The sequence below is a fragment of the Eulemur rufifrons genome, unplaced genomic scaffold (genome assembly GCF_041146395.1).
Source record: "Eulemur rufifrons isolate Redbay unplaced genomic scaffold, OSU_ERuf_1 scaffold_288, whole genome shotgun sequence".
NCBI lineage: Eukaryota > Metazoa > Chordata > Mammalia > Primates > Lemuridae > Eulemur > Eulemur rufifrons.
The window spans coordinates 44,746-50,000 of record NW_027183070.1 but is presented as its reverse complement, the minus strand read 5'-3'; the positions used below and the strand labels follow the sequence as shown (position 1 = coordinate 50,000).

Below are 5,255 nucleotides of genomic sequence, written 5' to 3'. Positions count from 1 at the left end.
AAGCTCTCCCTCGTACCTCAATACGTGTCCGAAGGTGGGATTTTTTTTTTTCTTTCCCCCTCCACCACCACCCCCCGCCCGCCGCCGCCTATCCCGCCTCCGCCGCCTAGCCCGCCGCCACCTAGCCCGCCTCCGCCGCCTAGCCCGCCGACGCCTAGCCCGCCGCCGACGCCTAGCCCGTCGACGCCTAGCCCGCCGACGCCTAGCCCGCCTCCGCCGCCTAGCCCGCCGACGCCTAGCCCGCCTCCGCCGCCTAGCCCGCCGACGCCTAGCCCGCCTCCGCCGCCTAGCCCGCCGACGCCTAGCCCGCCTCCGCCGCCTAGCCCGCCGACGCCTAGCCCGCCGACGCCTAGCCCGCCTCCGCCGCCTAGCCCGCCGACGCCTAGCCCGCCGCCGACGCCTAGCCCGCCGACGCCTAGCCCGCCTCCGCCGCCTAGCCCGCCGACGCCTAGCCTGCCTCCGCCGCCTAGCCCGCCGACGCCTAGCCCGCCGCCGACGCCTAGCCTGCCTCCGCCGCCTAGCCCGCCGACGCCTAGCCCGCCGCCGACGCCTAGCCCGCCGACGCTTAGCCCCCCTCCGCCGCCTAGCCCGCCGCCGCCGCCGCCGCCTAGCCCGCCGCCACCGCCGCCTAGCCCTCCTCCTCCTCCTCCTCCTCCTCCTCCTCCTCCTCCTCCTCCTCCTCCTCCTCCTCCTCGTCCTCGTCCTCCGCCGGTTTCGTGCCGGGATCCCATGGTCCTTGGGGTTGACCAGATGTCCCGTCGCACTTAGTCTCTGCGGGGCTGGCCCCATCGATGCTATGGAGGGGCATCACCGCCAGGAGGCGCTGCGGTTGCGGGCTTCTCGACTCCCTCTCCTTCCCCACCCCTCCGCTCGCCCGCTCCTCCTTTCTTTACTCCCTATCGCCCCGCCCCGTTTTTTCTCCACACACACGCAACTATCACGCTCACGAACTATCCCGGGACCTGGCGTGACTTTCATCGCAATCTCCCCCCCCCCCCCGGACACACACACATAGAGACACACCCTCCCGGCAGGGAGCACCCTGAGTGGTCGAACAGATGTCGCTGCTGCATGCGGCCTCCGCATGGGTTCGCTGGTTGACCAGATGTCTGGTCCTTGGGTGGTTGACCAGATGTCTGGTCTGTGGTTGTCATCCTGACAGGGAGGCTTCGGGACGGATTTGGTCTCTCTGGCCTCGCTGCCCCTAGGGGTCACCCTGCGATCGGTATTCTTCTCGCGCGGGGCGAGGGGCGCTCCGGAGCATTCCTCTCCTCTCGGAGTTTCTGTCTGCAGTCTCTCGACTTGCTCTCACTCCCCTACCCTGCTGTGTGACTTTCTTTTTGGTCCTTTCATTTTATCTATTCTCTCTTTGCCTTTTCCTGCGCGCCTTTCCGCTCCCCCCCCCCCCCCGGATTCATGGTTTCACGTCACGCGGGTGACGTGCCGACACACCAGGAGGCCCTTCTCACACGTGCTCGTGAACACGCAATCAACACGTTTATGAACTAGAAAGGGATCTGGTGTGACTTTGCTATTATTTCCCCTCCCCTCCTCCCCGCGCTGAGAATGAGTTTCCCCGGGCTCGTGTGCCCGCCTGGGAATCGGCTGCAGACGCCATGGCCCCGGGTCGACCACATGTTGCTCTGGGGTCCACCAGATGTCTCTGGCGAATTGGGGCCCTAGGTGCTTGTGACGGTGTGGTCACTAGGTGTCGCTCTGGGCTCAGTATTCTTCCTTCTCGCTGTGACTTTGGTCTCTTTTTTTCGAAATTTCTTTCTTTCTTCCTCTTTTGCCCTGTTTCCATTTTCCCTTCTTAATCTCTTTCTCTCTTTTTGTTGCTTTTTTTCCACGGCAGATGGGTGATGTGTGTGTGGAGGAAACGCGGCGTCAGGGAGAAGACACATCTCACACGTGCTCGGGAACACCCGATCGTCACGCTTCTGAGTACCGACCGATGGATCTGGTCCCGAATTTTTTAATAGTTTTCTCCTCTCTCTCTCTCTCTCTCTCTCTCTCTCCCCCCCTTCCTTCTCTTTCCTTTCTCTCCCTTCCTTTCTTTCTTTCTCTCGCTCTCTCGCTCTCGCTCTTCTTTTCTTTCTGACAGAGTCTCTCGTTCTGTTGCCCTGGCTAGAGTGCCATGGCGTCAGCCTAGCTCACAGCAATCTCAAACTCCTGGGCTCAAGCGATCAGACTGCCTCAGCCTCCCGAGTAGCTGGGATTACAGGCATGTGCCAGCATGCCCAGCTAATTGGATATACGTGTGTGTGTGTGTGTGTGTGTGTGTATATATATATATATATATATATATTTTTTTTTTTTTTTTTTTAAACAGAGTCTCACTCTGTTGCCCAGACTAGAGTGCCGTGGCGTCAGCCTAGCTCACAGCAACCTCAAACTCCTGGGCTCAAGCGATCCTACTGCCCCAGCCTCCCGAGTACCTGGGACTACAGGCATGCGCCACCGTGCCCGGCTAATATTTTTCTGTATATATTTTTAGATACTGTTTCTGTATATATTTTTAGATATATAGTTTCTTTCTATTTTTAGTAGAGATGGGGGTCTCGCTCTTGCTCAGGCTGGTCTCGAACTCCCGACCTTGAGCGATCCACCCGCCTCTACCTCCCAGAGTGCTAGGATTACAGGCGTGAGCCACCCCGCCTGGCGTGTACGTTCTGTATTCACAGACAGACGGAAGGCAGGGAGAATGTTACCCTTTCAAAGCCCGCCCTGCTCGCCTCTCAGCCCACCGATGGCACTCTGAATCCCGTGGCATTCCTTCACTCAGCTGAATTCTTCAGCACCCGACCCCCCCCCCCTCGCCCCACCCCCGTGCCACGGGAGTTCGTTCTCATGGCAGAGCCATCGAGGCTGTTGCCACACGTGTTGTAGGTGCCTAGGCAGACTGTGCCCTGGCCCCGAGGAGGTACGGAACCGCCTATCGCCTCGGGAGGGAGGGACAAGATGTGTCCGTGTCCAAGGCGACGTCCTGTCGATCACGAGGAGGCCTGCAAAGGCTCGTATCTGCCAGGCATTGAGCCACATGACATGAAACACCGGTGTGTTCCTTCACTTAGGTGGTGTCGCGTGTTGATACTCACAGAGGATGATAAACCCACTCGCATGCCGGCTGAGCCCCCTGTGTCTCCTCCTCTATCCACTGAGGGAAAAAACCGCAACGAAAGGTAGAGAACCACAGGGTGGGAAGAGAGCCCGTCGCTCTCCCTATGTGACCGTCCGGAGTGCTCGTTCAGATGGGAGGAGGTGTGTTTGTGTGTGTATGTGTGTGTTTCATTGATTTTGGTGCCATCTTTTCTCTGCAGCTGCGTCAGAGGACAGCGATTTTTCCGATTTTCACTCCGCTGAGTGAATTGCCTTTTGAAGAGAATGTCCACAGGAAGCCTACGGTTCTCCCGCGTGGGTGGCCCTCCTCTAGAAATGAATCTCGTTTCTTGAACGGAGGGGACTTGTTGACGCCATCATGCTTTCGGGACGACTTCTCAGACGCTAGCTTTGGACCGCAACATAGGTGCCCCCCGACATTGCCTCAAGGGTTCCGTGGTGCCTCCTGTCAAGAGACCCCACCGACCGTCCCCAGCCTGCCCGCTCAAGGGAGCCGGGCCCCTTCTGATCTGTCCGCCCGCCGTGAAGCTCCCTCCCGAGGGTCGGAAAGCCCACCTGTTTCCCAGTTCGGTTGAATGATGGGGCACCCGGGCAGGGCACTGGCACCGAGTGACTCCATTCTGAGTCTGTCTGCTCTGTGGGGCGGGGGCGGGTGGGAGGGGGGGCAGTTCCGTCTCGACCGGTGGCCTCCTACCGACTGACTCTATGGGACGGACCATTCTCACTCAGGATCGTGTAACCTTCTTGGCCTAGGCACATCCCGGCACTGAAAGCCACTTTTCGGGGACACTCTCCCACGTACAGATAGATGGCCTGCACGAGTGCTCTTCCTTTCTCGAAACACTGGAAATCTGTCCTCAATTTTACCTGACCTACCTGACGGTGTGTGATAAAGGAGCATAGAACCCTCAGCCACCCTCCACCTTCCCGCTGCCACGAGAGACAGTGCCGAGCGTGAAATTCTATCCCTGACTCTCTGTGTCCACCGTTCTCTGGGTAGGGAAAGAACTTAACCAGATAGGCCCTATCGGTCGCTTATCTGTTCTGATAGTTTTGTGGCAGCCATTTCTTTCCCCCTTTCTTTTCTATTTCTGTCTCTCTCCCCCACCCCCGCCCCCAAATTCTTTCTACGAAGACGTTTAGGATGTCAGATTCTGGCCACATGCCCCCCCTAGGCATAGGGGGGCCAGCATAGACAAAGGTCTTCGGTACCAAGTGTTCATTCCACGGTGACAGATATTGCCACTCTTGTATTGACCAGGGCGAGATCGTGAGTGGGTCAACTCTGAAACTCCCTGTACTCTACTTCTCTCTTGGGTAGGTCCCTGCCCCAACCCTCCGGCTTCTAGCACACACCCAGGGGCACTCTCTCCTCTCTGGATAAAGTTCCAGATGATCCGATCCGCTCCGAGGCGGAAGGGGAGCTGGCCGGGCCACCCACTGTGCGCCCCACCCCCACCCCGCCCCACCCCCGTCAGTCATAGGGTCCGTTCTTTTCAGGATGACACCGGCAGCGGTTGCTGGGTGTCACCTTGCGGCCACTTTGATCAGACCTCGGGATCTGGAAAGTCAGGTGACGTTGGGAGTTTAAGAGCTGACTCCCGGGAGGTGTGGAGGGCGGGGAGGAGAGCACGGTCCGGACGGTCCCACCCTCTTCTTCCCGGGCCCGCAGCTCTGGGCCCGCCCGGGGCAGCCCTAGCCTCTAGCGGGTCTCCGCCCACCCGCCCTGTTGTCTGCGGGAGGCGCCCCTCCTCCCGCTCTCTGCCTCCTCCCGGGACCGTAGGCCTCTGCCCGTCGTCTTTTTTATTTTTATTTTTTCCCTTTTGTTTGTTTCTCTTTTATCTTGTTTTTTAGGCTTATCGAATATCATGTCGTATAAAAACTTAAATCACAGAATGAATTATATTATATAACAAGATGTGGCTTTTTATCCTACGCCGAGAACGATGAATTTTTCTCTTCGTGTCCATTTTCCTGTCCTGGAAGAAATACAAAGTTGCTCGTGATACTTCCCCATCATCTTCCAGTTTCCCCCACTGTCAACACGATGTATTCGATCGTATATCTTTGTGTGTGCACGTGGGCGCCTGTACCTATTTCTTTTCGGCATCAGTCTCAGGTCTTTTGGCACCTAG

The 5,255-nt window shown here is 58.2% G+C and overlaps 1 pseudogene; it reads right to left on the bottom strand.

Moving 5' to 3' along the window:
* Positions 1-1,425: 1,425 nt before the first annotated feature.
* Positions 1,426-1,517, bottom strand: LOC138380152 (small nucleolar RNA U13; annotated as a pseudogene).
* Between the last annotated feature and the right edge of the window lie 3,738 nt (positions 1,518-5,255).